Raw genomic sequence first — 15919 nt, forward strand, 5'->3', positions numbered from 1 at the left:
TCTGGTAGAAGTCTCCTCTCTAGGATTTTTAGTACAATAAATACTGAAATTATGGGGCAGGGGCCACAAAATTCCCAACTCCACCATTGGGCTTCATAGACAAAGGGTCCACTCCTTGGTTCCCAGAAAAGTATACCCTTCCTGTGGTGACACAGCATCATATATGGCCTTTGGTTCACAACATGTATTGCATCTTGAGAAACAACACCCCTAAACCCATGAATGGTAGTCCCCAATCTGGTGCCTGACCTGCTCCTTGAAGTGGTTTTTCCAGTATTCCAGGTAGCCGGTGGTACCTCTGGGTGATATAGTATGGAAAAACCTAAGGTTCCTATGGCCAGGATTCTCACCTGGCTTTGGCTGGCTTGCTCACTACACACGTGTGTGAAATACCTCATTATTGACTCTATATAAAGAACTCTGCTCAGTGCTCTGGGTTTCATGGTGGCATTGCTGCAGAACTGCAAGGCTGCAGGAGAGTAGAGATGAGACTGGAGTAGTGGCAGCACCAAAGACAGAGACTGGGACAGCTGCAGGGATAGAGAGGCCCAGAGACAGAGACCTGCTTGCTGCATGCAGACTCACTCTGAGTGGACAGGATTCTAGTGATTGGCCTGCCACCATGAGAATAAAGTTGAGTATAAACACTTTCACCCCAAGAACGTTCCATTATCATTCTTTGTTCTCATTGAATCTGTAGTGAACTTGCCCAGGGCTGAAAATCACTGGCAAGAAATATAGCATATTAGCATCACTTGATTCAGTGATGTGTTGTTAAGTTAGCATAGGTATGTGGAAGGGATCTCTGATTTGCCCTGTTTGCCTGAATTTTGTTATGTAAACACTTTCAGTATGGCCAGTTTCAATCTAAAAATGTTTTAATAACTTCCTGTTAAAATTTCTGTATACTTAATCAGCTCTCCTGATTCCAGACTAACGGCTGTGACGAACATAACACTGACTGGAGCCCTTGGTCATCTGGCATGCTGAACCTTTTTCATTAGAAATTTGATCCCTTGGTCAGAGGCAATGTTATGTGGAATTCTCCTGACAATCAGACATCATGAGACTGCATGCAGAAAAGACAAAGAACCTGTAACAGCCACAGGTAAAGGTAAAACACTGCCCTTTCCATGGTGCCATGTAAATAATGTTATCAATTTGCCAGCATGTGGCTAGTTAGTAACTGTGGCAGGAGGAGCCCTGCTCAAATCTCCCAAGAGTAGCCTGTGATTAACTGACAGTAGCCTCCTCCTGTGAGTGCCTGCAGCTTTTGCCTCTGGTTTCAAACCCAGATTTTTTTTCAATTCGCTTCTGAAGGCATAGATTTCTTGGGCAGTGCTACAGGGGCTTACAATTCCTGACCAGCCATTTATTTCCGCAGAAAGTGTCCCCTGGGCTAGTAGACTTCCTTCTAGTTCACCTCAGTCTGAGTCTCTTCCTTCCTCCTCCCTTTCCTTTCACTGATGTCAGTTTTGCATCACAGTTGACAGCCTGCTCTTCTCCCTCTTCTCTGTACCTTTTATAGGCATTGCCCCTGATAGTTCTACTGTATTTCTAATTCAATTTTGATGTCTGCTTTCTGGAGAGCCCACTGACACAGTGTCCTTGAGGGATGGTACATATTTAGTCCCAGCCTTGGTATCTGCTTCTGATCTGTCAGACATTCAATAATGGCAGTAGCTAGATCAGTACTGGTGAGAACCAGCCCAAGCTCTTAGTACTGTGCATAACCTCTACCACTGCCACCATAGCTATTCTATTCATAGGCCCACTGTGACAGCACTAAAGTGGCCAAAGATTGGTCATCTGGTCTACCTAAATGAGCATTTCCTCTTCTGTAATCTGTGCTCTCTAGTGGGTATGAACACATGATACAGAGAGATTCACACTTTGAGGTCTGTGGATAAAATGAGAGTTCCTGTGGCCAGGATTCTCACCTGGCTATGGTTGACTAACTCACTGCACACCTGTGGGCACTACATGGCTGTTGACCTTATAAAAAGAGCTCCGTCCAGTGCTCTGGGCATGACACGGTGGCAGGGCTGCAAGGCTGCAGGAGAGCAGAGCAGAGGCCCAGAGGATGGCTGTGCAGGACAACTGTGCAGAGAGGCCTGGAGGATGACTGTGTGGGACAACTGTGCAGAGAAGCCCAGAGGATGGATGTGTGGGATGACTGTGCAGACAGAGGGGCCCAGAGGATGGCTGTGCAGGCAGAGGGGCCCAGAGGCAGAGACTGGCTTGCTGCATGCAGACTCGCTCTGAGTGAATGGGATTTTAGTGACTGACCTACCACCATGGGAATCAAGTTGGGTATAACCCTTCCACCCCAAGAATGTTTTGTTGTCATTTTCTTTGGTCACACTGAATTCATAGTGAACTTGTCCAGGGCTGAAACCCATTGGCAAGACAATTGGTGAAAGTTGACAGGGTTCATTGTTGACCAAGGAAAAAGACAGGCTGTCCTTATGGGAGGGGTGCTTCAGCAGGCTGCCCCTGTGAATGGGGAGACAGTGGAATGTCCCCCAATGGGTATGTGGTCTGAGGTGGCTGCCTCCTAGAGGACTGGGTCCCACCCCAGGACTGGAGGCAAGTGGAGGTGACACCTGAGGCAGTAGGGGTGGCCCTTGGTATAGTAAGCAGATCCTTTGAGAAGCAGAGTGCCCAGGAGGCAGCAGGGACTGTGAGTTGGCTGCTTCTCACAGTATTAAAAAGGTCTGCAGCAGAGACCCAAGAAATGGCAGCACGAGAACATGAGCTGCAAACCTCTGGATTCCCTGAGGAAGGAGATGGCATTGATGGGAGAGGAGGCAGCATGAGAGCACCGGCAGCAAGGTGCCACTGGACGAGACAGCAGCGCTGCCAGGTGTTCTAAAGGAGGAAGAGGCCATCAGGGAAAAAGATGAATTCCTGAGGGAAGCACAGGGGGAGGTGGCGTGAGAATGTCAGCTGCGAAGCATTGAGCTAAAGGTAAGAAAAGAAACCTTCTGAAGACTGAGCTGGCATTGTTGTGAGGCACTGTAGCAGAAGAGGCACTTGGGGGAGTGAAGAGAAAGGTGCCATCAGCCCCAGAAATGGAGGAGCTGGGGAAGGATGAAGGGGTGGTGACAGAGGCACTGGCGCCTCCTGTATTGAAAGCATGCCCAGTGGTTGTAAAGAAAATAAAGACCCAGCAGTTGAAAGTTCCCCAAGGAGAGGAGCAGTCCCCTCCCCAGGTCGTGGAGCACTCTATGGTCCGCCCTTATACTCGGGCTGAGCCGGGGGCTGTGGGACTTAGGGGTGGATGGAATTGTTCTTTTGGGATCAGAAATGGGAAAGCTGTCTTCCCTGACAGTGCAGCCCACCTTGAGGCAGCGATTACAAAATGTGAGGTGACACGTACAGTAGCTGAAGCAACTAGAACCCAGAAAGAAATAAGACCTGTTCCTCACAGGAGGAATTTGAGGGGTCTTGTGAGGGTTATGAGAACCCAGATGTGGGTTGATTTGATATGGGCAGGAGTAGATGGAAGGAAATTAGATGGGAAACCAAATAGGATCTTACTGGAGCTGTGGCAACAACTGAAACCAGAACAGCAGTTCCAGCCATTAAGACCAAAGAGGCAGAGGTCAGAGACAGAGCCACGAGTCTGGCCTGTGTGTCTGCAAGACTTTTTGCTGGAGAGGCTGAGGAACAATGTTTGAGCTTCCTTGCACAGGGACCATTGCAGAGGACTAAGGGCACATAGATTGAGAGGAGAGAATCTTGCAGGAGTGGACTGTGGATAAAATGAGAGTTCCTGTGGCTAGGATTCTCACCTGGCCCTGGTTGACTCACTCTCTGCACACCTGTGGGCACTACATGGCCGTTGACTCTTTAAAAAGAGCTCTTCCCATTACTCTGGGCACAACATAGTGGCAGGGCTGCAAGGCTGTAGGAGAGCAGAACAGAGGCCCAGAGGACGGCTGTGCAGGACAGCTGTGAGTGAAGGGTCCCCACCAGTAAGATGGCAAACTTCCGGCTTCTCTTCGGGGTCCTCAGTTCCCGCCGGCGCCACCTGAAGCCCAATCACCTCTCGCTCCCCTCGCAATCCCAGCACCTAGCCAACAGCCACCAGCCCCGTAGAAGTGACACCTCAATCAATTCATGCCCCTTCCTATATAACCCAGCACCTTTCCCTAATAAAGCGGAACTCTCCTGTGAATTGCTGCTATGTGTCGCTCCTTTCCTTTCAGTGAGGACAGAGGGGCCCAGAGGCAGAGACCAGCTTGCTGCATGCAGACTCGCTCTGAGTGAATGGGATTTTAGTGACTGACCTGCCACCGTGGGAATAAAGTTGGGTATAACCCTTTCACCCCAAGAACGTTTTGCTGCCATTTTATTTGGTCACACTGAATCCATAGTGAACTTGCCTGGGGCTGAAACTCATTGACAAGACAAGGTCACGCATAAATCCATTACTATGCTTCTTCCTGAGACTTCTTTGTGTAGACCTCTCTTCCAATTCCCCAACTCCACCCAAGTTCCTTAACAACCAGCTAAACCATTAACAAAGCTGAAAGTCCTAAATATTCTTATCTCAGGCCACTTCTTGCTCTAGCCCAAATTAAAACCAGGTTGTTTTGCCAATGGGTTTCAGCCCCGGGCAAGTTCGCTGTGGATTCAATGTGACCAAAGAAATCGACAGCAAAATGTTCTTGGGGTGAAAGGGTTTATTACCAGGCTTGTTCTCTAGCAGTAGGTCGAGCATTAGCATCTCTGCCTCCATCCAGAGCACTGGGCCGAGCTCTCTATATAGCCCAATAATAGCTTATTGCCTACAGGTATGGAAGCGGCAGCCCAGCCACAGGCCAGTTACATCATCAGGTGGTTTAAGTTCAATGAGGATCCTGGCCGTAGGAACCCCAACTTCCCCACACTCCACCCCTCCAGGATTCTCTCCTTACAATCTACATGCTTTCAATCTTCCGCAGTGGTCTCTGTGCGAGAAAGCTGGAGCACTGTAACCAGATTCCACAATAGCAACAGAGGATAACAACAACTTAGAGATGATAAAAATTAAGATACAGCAAGATTCTAATACAAAAATTATAATCATCCTCAAGCCAGAGGAGGTTCCTAATAACAAAAATTATAATAATCCTCAAGCCAGAGGAAGTTCCCAATCCACAAAGACCTTAGGGGCAATAAGGCATATGTTTTAATGCCACCAACATAGGCAAATCTTGTCTATCAGGTAGGATGCATGCAAGAGAGTGGTCCTGTGATAGAACTGTAGCAGGTAGGGGGTCCCTTCTAGGTCTAGTATACCATACTTTTACTCCTTTCCCCTTGGGGGTTACTGAAGGGTCTATATATAGTGCTACTGGAGGTACATGCACTGGCCATAATGATAAAATAAAATTCCCCAGTAAGATGCTCTTACTTTCTGGCCATTCGGGATACACTACTATGACCTTTGGCGGCACTCTGCTATTATTCCAGGAATACACAGGAGGCCAGCTTCCAGGCCTTGTCCCCAAGGTGCCAGGACAGCCAGCCATTGTTGGTCCATGTGTTGAAAGGTTCAAGGCCACGTCCACTCAATGGAGTCTCCAGGGTTCAGTGCAATTGGTGCTGGCAGCAAGATGTTATTCTGGTGGCCAAACCTCAGCTTCAGTGATTCTTTCTTGGTTTGTACTTGCAGTTGTATAGGGGAGGCAGCCATATGTGTTAACATGTCTACTGGGCTTAGGGCTCCGTTTCGGGATCTCTCATTCAAATGCTGTAGCACGGTCCATAAGTGGACTGACCATCCCCATAGACTATTGGTATCTGACTTTAGTCCAAATTTTAACAAGCCATTGTGCCACTCTATCATGCCTGTTGAGGTAGGATTATATGGCACATGAAACTTCCACTTGATTCCCAGCTGTTGTACCCATTCTTGCAGTGTATGTGCAGTAAAATGGGTATCCTGATCACTCTCAATGACCTGTGGTTGGCCATAGGCAGCAAAGAGATGCTCCAGGCCTCTTTTGGTTGCCTGCCGTTCTGCACAATGGGTAGGAAAAGCAACCAGAAGTCTAGTAGCTGTGTCCATGCAAGTCATCACATACCGATATCCTTCTGACACAGGTAGAGGCCCAATATAGTCTATCTGCCACCTGACAAGGGGTACAGGCCCCTTAGCTATCGCCCCATGTTGCTGTGGAACTCAGTGTAAGTCCCTTTGGAGCACACAACACAATTCTGCTGGGCTCTAGTAACTTCTTCAAAGGTCAAAGGCAAGGCCCACTGATGGGCTACAGCCCACATTGTCTTTTGCCCTGCATGCAACAAACACTGATGTAGCCATTGGGCTACATCAGAGGCAGGCTTTCCTTCTAACCAACGTATCTGGGCCAATTTATCTGCCTCATCATTTCCTGGGGATGCCAGTGGCAAATCACCTGTCACATGGTGTACTGTAATTATTTTAGTCTGACCACAGGCCCATAAGTCTTGCCATAATTCTTGCCCCCAAAGGGGTCGGTGACCAAGCAGCCAGTTGGCATGGTACCAGATTGGTAGCCACAGGGTCAAGCCCCAATAGACAGCCCAGCTGTCAGTGCAGACAACTATAGGGGAGGGCTCCTGGGTGATCACAAGCCACATAGCCCACAACTCTGCCCATTGGCTGCTCTTCCCCTCACCATCTTCCATCCATATTGTCTCAATCTTAGGATGGAAAGCTATGGCCCTCCATTTTGGGGGCTGCCCATGGCTGGAGCCATCTGTGATATAGGGGCTCTTCCCTCCTGATAAGGACTCTCTGCTACTAATGGTTCAAAAGCAAGTTCTTCCTGCTTTTCACTAGTATATGTCACTGACCCCAGTAAGTGTTGGAGTTCTTCACTCAAGGGGCGACTAGAGAGGACACTATGCTGCTGTAGGTAAGCATCCCTCTTGGCTAGTGTGGGTGTTTGTGCCATACCACTCCTTGGCTTTTGGGTCCAGTCTCATACCCACCCCAAGATGGGATAGGTGGTTATTACCTTTATTGGGGCCATTCCAGTGATAGGTTCTGTAGCCAGCAATGCATGATACATGGCAGCCAGTTGCTTTTCTATCAAAGTGTATTGTACCTCTGCCCCTTTCCAGAGCTGTGACCAGAATCCAACAGGTTGGTGAGTTCGTTCAAGCCACTGCCAGAGACCCCAGCCATAACCATCTACAGTGACATGAACATCCAGCTCACAGGGCCTTGATGCGTCTATCACACTCAAGGGCTGCACGGCCTTGACTGCCCATTTTGCTGTAGTAAAGGCAGATGCACATGTCTCATCCCAGTCCCACCTGATGCCCTTTTGTACCAACCAGTATAAGGGCTTCAGAATTTGTGCCAAGTGCGGTATAAACACTCTCCGGTAGCCTAGAAGACCCAGCAATTCCTGTAGCAATGCTACAGTTGTAGGGTAGAAAAGGCCTGGACTTTGTCTATAACTGCTTCTGGTATAACTTTGGTCTTACCCGACCAGATGATCCCCAAGAAATTAACAGACAAATCAGGTCCCTGAACCTTGGTGCTGTTCACAGCCCATCCTTTCTCCTGTAAATGTTGCAGCAGTCTAGGGGCTGCACCTCCTAGATCTGAAAGAGAATCAGATGTGGGCATGACATCATCAATATAATGGTACAGCTGCAACATTGGCGGTTTCTCCCATGTAGCCAAGTCCTGACATGATGGTGGAGCTGTGGAGGTACCCCTGTGGGAGGACGGTGAAAGTCCATTGCCATCCTTCCCACATGAAGGCCAATTGTTTATGACTTTCCTGCTCAATGTCAATGGAAAAAAAGGCATTAGCAAGATCTCCCACATAATGATATGTTCCTAGTTCACGGCTGAGAGTATCCATCAGGCCTGCAAGAGAGGGGACAGCAGCATACATAGGGGTATGACTTTATTCAGTTATCTGTAATCCACAGTCATACACCAGGAGACATCTGGCTTTTTTACAGGCTACAGTGGGGAATTGAAAGGACTATGGGTGGGCTTTATAATACTCACCTTTTCCAGCTCCTGGAGAGGTTCTTCAATCTCTTTATGCCCTCCAGGCAGTTTGTATTGTTTGGTATTAGTCACCCGCCCAGGCACAGGCAAAGCTATAGGTGGGTGCCTAGCATGTCTCCTCATAACTGCCTTCACCACATGTACTCTCAGTCTGAGCTCACCTGCAGCGGTCTGCAACCATAGACCCTGCAGGATATCAATCCCCAAAATATACTCAGGGATAGGAGATATATACATAGTATACTCTTGAGGGTAGACACCCTATTCCCAAAGGGATTTGGGCTTTTTTTACCCTGATAGCCTTCCCCCTGTATCCATCTATGATAGTAGGGGTCCCAGGGAACTGCTCAGGGTTCCCATGAATCAGTGAACATTCAGCCCGTGTGTCCACCAGAGCCAGGACATGTTGTATGTTCACTGGGGACCAGTGGGTAGCTATTTCAACATGTGTCCTCCGGTCCCTCCCTGGTCCCTCAGGGCAGATACCTTGACCTTCCTCTCAGTCAAACCGTGTTCCCCAATCACCTTCCTGTGTGGGCTTAAGTGAGATTGGCTCCTTCTCCAGCAGGAAGTCTTGCAAACACACAGGCCAGACTCGTGGCTCTGTCTCTGACCTCTGCCTCTTTGGTCTTAATGGCTGGAACTGCTGCTCTGGTTTCAACTGTTGCCATAGCGCTAGTAAGATCTTATTGGACTTCCCATCTAATTTCCTTTCATCTACTCCTTCCCGTATTAAATCAACCCACATCTGGGTCCTCATAACCTTCATAGGACCCTGTAAATTCTTCTTTCTTTCCAGATTCTCATTGCTTCTGCCTCTCCTAAGTCTGCTACTGTATGTGTCACCTCGCTTATGGGCTGCCCTAAGTGAGGGGAAAGAATGGCCACTAGAGACCCAAAGAGGGATGTAGGAGCTGCTTGAAGTACAGTATTTCTCATCCCAGTAGTGAAAATCTCTTCATCTGGGCCATAATTCTCTGGACTACAGATGGCATTTCTTATGCCTAGCTCTCGTAGCACCTGTTGGAGCTCAGCATATGTCTGCCATCTAACAGGAGAGGATGGCAGATCACCCAGATTGGGCCACACAGCACAAAGTACAGCCAGAAGCCAATCGAGGAGGGAGTGACTCCCTGGGGTCTGATGTACATTTTGTAATCACTGCCTCAAGGTGGGCTGCACTGTCAGGGAAGCCAGCTTTCCCATCTCTGATCCGGACAGAACAATTCCATCCATGCCTAAGTCCCACAGACGCAGGAGCCAAGCTGATATTGACTCCAGGGCTTCTGCCTAAACCGGGAGCCCAAATCCACCAGCTCAGCCTGAGTATAAAGGTGGACCATAGAGTGCTCCATGACCTGGGGAGAGGGCTGCTCCTCTCCTTGGGGAATTTTCAGCTGCTGAGTCTTTATTTTCTTTACAACCACTGGGTGTGCTTTCAGTACAGGAGGCGCCAATGCTTCCTGCACCACCCCTTCATCCTTCCCCAGCTCCTCCATTTCTGGGGCTGATGGCACCTTTCTTTCCCCTCCCCCAAGTGCCTCCTCTGCTACAATCTTTACCTTTTCTACTGTGCCTCGCAGCAATGCTGCCTCTGTCTTCAGAAGGTCTCTTACCTTCACCTCAATGCTTTGTAGCTGATGTTCTCATGTCACCTCCCCCTGTGCTTCCCTCAGGAGTTCGTCTTTTTCCTTGACAGCCTCTTCCTCCTTCAGAACACCTGGCAGCGCTGCTGTCTCATCTCCAATGGCACCTTGCTGTTGGCACTCTCGTGCTGCCTCCTCCCGCATCAAGGCCATCTCCTTCCTCAGGGAATCCACAGAGGTTTGCAGCTCACATTCTCATGGAGCCTCCTCCCACATCAATACCACTTCCCTCCTCAGGGAATCTACTAAAGTTTTCAGCTCCCGTTCTTGCGCCGCCATTTCTTGGGTCTCCTCTGTAGACCTTTTTAAGATTGTGAGAAGCAGCCAACCCACAGTCCCCACTGCCTCAGGGGCACTCTGCTTCTCAAAGGATCCACTTACTATATCAAGAGCCACCCCTATTGCCTCAGGTGTCACCTCCACTTGCTTCCAGTTCTGGGGTGGGGCCCAGTCCTCTAGGAGGCAAGCCACCTCAGACCACATACCCATTGGGGGATGATCCACTATCTCCCCATTCACAGCGGCAGCCCGCTGAAGGGCAGCCTCCCATAAGGGCAGCCTGTCTTTTTCTTTGGTCAACAGTGAACCCTGCTGACTTTTGCCAATTGTTTGCCAAAGGGTTTCAGCCCTGGCAAGTTCTCTATGGATTCAGTGTGACCAAAGAAATTGACAGCAAACGTTCTTGGGGTGAAAGAGTTTATTACTCGGCTTGTTCTCCGGCAGTAGGTTGAGCACTAGTATCTCTGCCTCTACCCAGAGCACTGGGCCGAGCTCTCTCTATAGCACAATAATAGCTTATTGCCTACAGGTGTGGAGGTGGCAGCCCAGCAACAGGCCAGTTACATCATTAGGTGGTTTAAGTTCAGTGAGGATCCTGGCCATAGAACCCCAAGTTCCCCACAAGGTGTACTACTTAAAGCTCTAGCCAATGAGTTCTCTCTTTGCAACTTCTGAAGTGGTACTGCAGAATAGCAGCAGTACATTTTTGGCTTGCATCTATATCTTTTGCTAATCTATTGAGGAACCAAAGATTTTTCTTTCTTTTTCATCTGGTCAGAATGTAAACTTGTAAAGTCATAAGTATGAAATGAAGGAGACTCATCTGTGTAACAGAGATTGGTGATATGAGATCCTGAGCTAAATATTACTATATTTGTGTTCTCTGAATCTACTCAGCCTGATCCCAAATGTATCATTACTATTATATGATAAAATTATGTTGTGACTGCCCAACCTTATAAATTGGGGGTCTGACAATACTCAGAAGACAAAACTCAGATCATGATGGTAAACAATTTGATGTCCTATGATCAGGTATGCAGTCTCTACTAGAGCCTAGTATTATGCCAGGAGCTGCTGTTCATATGGTGAATAATCTTTCACAGATCTATTACGGCCTGAGCTGTGTCTGCCAAAATTTACATGTTACAGTGCTTACACCAATAGACTTCATTTGGAAATAGGTCCTTTCAGGAGGTGGTCAAAGCTAAATGAGGTCATAAGGGTGGGGTCCAAGTCCAATAGGACTGGTATTTTCTTTCTTTCTTTTTTTTTTTTGTATTTCTTAACAGTTTTATTGAGACACCATTTACATACCAAAAGATTCACCCATTTGAAGTGTACAATTTAATGGCTTTTAATGTAATTACAGAGTAGTGCATCCATTACTGTAATGTTCATCCCAAAAAGAAACCCTATGCCCATTAACAGTTACTCCCCATTGCTCCCCACTGTCATCAGCCCTAGACAGCTACTAATGTATTTTCCATCTTTATAGGTGTGCCCATTCTAGACATCTCATATAAGTTGCATCATGTAATAGGTGGCGTTTCATGTCTGGCTTCTTTCAGTTAGCATGACATTTTCAAGGTAAATCTGTGATGTGTGTGTGGCATGCATTATACATGCTAATTCCACTGCCAAATACATTGGACGGGATGATTGGTATTTTCATAAGAAGAGAAAGAGAGACTAGAGATCTCCTTCTCTTTCTGAAAATGTATAGAGAAGAGACCATGTGAGGACACATTGAGAGGGTAGCCATCGACAAGCCGGAAGAGAGCTCTCACCAGGAGCCAGCACTGATAACACACCTTGATCTTGGATTTCTGGCCTCCAGAATTGTGAGGAAATACATTTCTGTTGTTTAAGCCATCCAATCTGTGATATTCTGCTATAGCAGTCTTGGTAGACTGTCTTGCCAATAGGTCTCAGCAAGTTCTTCATGGATTCAGGGAGACCAAAGAATGACAATGGAACACTCTTGGGGTAAAACGGTTTATTACCCAGCTTATTCTCCTGGTGAAAGGTTGAGCACTAGAATTACATCTGCATCCAACAGTCTGCCGGGTCTGTAATCCTCCTTTGTCTCTGCCTCTGCCCAGAGCACTGGGCAGAGCTCTTTAAATAGTGACTAAATGAATAATAGCTTATTGCCTAGGGTGTGGAAGCATTAGCCTAGCAGTAGACTAGTTATTATCAAGTAGTTTAGGATCAGCTGAGGAACCTGGCCACAGGAACTTCAATTCTTCCCACCTAGACTAATACAAAATAGTATAGATTTTATGCAAAACCCTAGGAGTCTTTACTGAGACTCTTCTACATGCACTTGCCTGAAATAAAATACCCTGTCCCTATTTATCCCATGGGTACTTCTAACACCCCATCATACAGCCCATTAGCAGGACTGATTGTATTGCACTTTGAATATACTCTAGAGCTATCTCTTGCTCTGAGTTCCACTCAAAACTGACATTTTTCTTAGTCATTCAGTAAGTGGATTGTTGCAGTTTTTCCAAGTATGGTATGTGCTGCTTCCAAAGTTGAGAGTTATATTAACTGTTGTGGATTTTTCTTAATGATAGGAACTATAGGTGAAGAAACACCCTGACATTCCTCAGATCACCTTGAATCTATGTAGTGTTTATCTCCCACCCTCTGTTGTAATCATTGTACTTGCAATTTCATACTCCTCAGGTTCAATGACAGTGAGAATCAATCACTGTCATTGATACAGTGATTATGGAATGTCAAAACAACCAAGGCTAACTGGACTAATTGTGAGGGAGCAGAAGAGTTAACTGAAACTTGTGCCATGACTGAAAGTATGCTGCTCTCTATTCCGAATGAATGCAAACACCTTATTCATTGCTTTTCCAAAGGGATTGAAAGGAATCCATTCACCAAATCAATAGTTCTCATCTTCAACTAGAGAAATTCCTTATGCCAGGGATTAGTCTGATCTATTCTAGTAAAACTATGTTATCTGCTACAGCTGCTATAATTGGGGCCATAGTTTGGTTAAATTTTGATAGTGGTATTAATACTCTATGACTGCTGCAACAAATAATCATAAACTTGGTGAGTACAAATAATACATATTGATTCTCATAGTTTTAGAGATTAGAAGTTTAAAATTAGTTCACTGGGCTGAAATTGTGGTACCAATAGGGTCATGCTCCCTCCAGAGCTGCTAAGGGTGAGTAGGTTTCCAGACCTTTTCCAGATTCTAGAGTTGTATTCCATGACGTCTGGCCCCTTTTATCTTCAAAGCCATAAGCATAACATTTTGCTTTAGTTGTCATATTGCCTTCCTCTGTAGTCTAATCTCCCTCTGCCTTCTGTTTTAAGGACACTTATGTTTACATGCAGGGTTTGCTCAAGTAATCTCTCTATTGACAGAGCCTTAATAAATTAATTAATCTGCAAACTCTATCTCCAATATAAGTTAACACTCATATATTCCAGAAATTAAGGCCTGAATATTTTTGGGGGCCATTTTAGCTTACCACAGAAATTTTTTCTCGTCTACCATGACCAGCTGTTTACTGTTTTGTTTTACTTTGTCTTGTTTTTCCAGCGCTTGTTAAAGTTCAGAATAAACTCCAGGTGAATTAAAAATCAGGGATATGAATGAAAGCACTCTTGATGCACCCTTTAATCTTTGAGGGAAAAACTAATCACGGCTATTTTACTTGACATGTAGTGTTGCTTCTGACTTACCATCTTGGCCAAAAGGCAGTGTCAGGAGTTTGCATTTTGACTTCCCTCCTGTATACCCTCTATTTGATCTTGAACCTGAGGCCATATTTTGCTCGTGCCACCCTATATTTAATTTCCATTCAGGTTTTTAATTTACTTTGAAGGAATTTTTCTAGTTGAAGATGAGAAACATTTTCATTTTCCACTCCAGAAAATCCTGGTTCCTCATATATTCTCTAGATTCTGCTTGTAAACTGAACAGTTCCTTCTTCAATTTATCCTTCTTTCTATATCTTACCATATATAAATTAGAAATAAAAAGCCAATTAGCACATTTTATGTTCTGTCTGGAAATGGCTTTAGCCCTACCTACAGGCTCTTAAGGTATATTTCTCTCTCCCATCTCACCAGAGGGGTTCTTTCAGTTCCTCCACCCTGCATAACAAATGTCATCCTCCCTCCAGATTCCTACGGGGATTCTCAGCTTCCACTCATAGTTCTTCAGGAGCCGGTTTTACAGTTTCTGTCTGCTTCTTAGTCTCAAAGTTACTGCCACATGTTTTAGGTTTTAGTGAAAGCAGGACATCATTGCTGATATGAATTGCTTCAGTTAGCTTTTATTGTATAACAAAACACCCCAGAATTTAGTGGCTTAAAAATGACAATGACAATATTTTCTTCACAATTCTGTGAGTAGTTTATACTGTTCCTTCACTGATTTTACTGAGAATCCCTCATGCAACTGAATTTAGCTGGAGGGTTAGTACAGTGAGCAGACTCTAAGTTGGCCCTTAGTGATCTTCAGTTCCTGGTATTCATGGTTCTGTGTGATATTTTCCCCTGGAATGTATGCTGCCTTAGCAACCTGTAACCTGTTTCTAATCCATAGAATATAGCAAAGGTGTTGGGGTGTCACTTTCACAATTAGGTTATAGAATATTGTGCTTTCCATCTTGCTAGCTAATCTTCTGTATTGACTCTCTCCCTTACTGGCTTTAATGAAGCAAGTTGTCATGTTTGGTAGGCCCATGGGACAAGGAACTAAGTTCTGAGTAAAGGAAAGATGCCCTCATCATCCTCACCACCATCCCTTCATTGCACCCACCACTACCTTCACTCTTCTTAATAGCCTTGACTCTTAATGGGTCATTCTCAACTACTGGCTGACCAGTGGGGCAGAACTGGACATGGGATATTTTTACCCAAGCTCTGTCCTCCTAATTCAGCTGGTTCTAAAGCCAAAAGGGCCTCTCTCCAACTTGCCCCTCACTAATCTAGTTTCTTCAGCTCTGAGGAATCAGCTCTGGAGTTGGTAGCCATCATCCATGGCAATCTGGGAACCTCATCTCCCATTATCTGGCAGGCCTTTCTTAGAGGAGATTTCCAAAGTTCCTGCTTTTCCCCTTCTTCGGCAGTAGATGGAGGTGATTGATACAGTCTGGTTCTCAGCTAACAGGAAAGATTAGACCATGCCCTAAAGGGAACCAACTTCCTGGACTCTCCTATGATGCTGTGATCCTGTGTACAGAGAGACTCTCAAGGAATTCTTTCACATGCTTGGCACCTCTCTGCTGCATCTGTGTGACATAGCTTACTAGTAGCACAACTTATCTATTGACCCACCTGTCAGAGAGATGAAGCTGGGACTCCTGGCTCTGAGCTGCTCCTACCTGAGGAAGCTCCACAACACAGCTGTGATTACCCTGAATAAAGGCATTGCCTTTTCTCTCCCACCTCTGGGACTTAGAGATTTAGTGGGTGGAGTGGGAAAATGTTTTGGTCAGGTACTGGGAGTGAGGAAGCAGGATCCTAAGGTTGTATAGGATGGCATAATTTTGCTCTAATGTTCAGAGAGCCTCTAGAAATCCTTCCATCTGCTGCCCACAAGTAAGCAGCCTTTCCTCCCCACTGTTAATGGGGCCTTTTTGACTATTGAAGAGACCCTAGGAGGAGAGGTTGCTGTTTGCTTCCTTAAGAAAAAAATCTCTCTCCACAAATTCTGCTCCATCTCCCAATTTCCATGTTTTCTCTCTGGATCTCTTTCTCTGTATTGCATCAGAAAGAAATATGAGGAAAATAGCCAGGTCTGTGAAAGAGACAAGATGGGATGCTAGAAGCCAGAAACAAGTGTGGGGCAGAAGCTGAAAGAGAAGTGTGCAGAGAGGAGCAGATGTGACACATCTACCAAAAAGTCTTCATTTATGAATTGTCAGGGGGACCAAGGTCAGGGCACAGTTTGATTCAGGGATAATTCAAATGCAGTTTTTCATAATTCTTTTTA

This window comes from Manis javanica, chromosome 17, assembly GCF_040802235.1.
Source record: "Manis javanica isolate MJ-LG chromosome 17, MJ_LKY, whole genome shotgun sequence".
NCBI classification, from domain to species: Eukaryota; Metazoa; Chordata; class Mammalia; order Pholidota; family Manidae; genus Manis; species Manis javanica.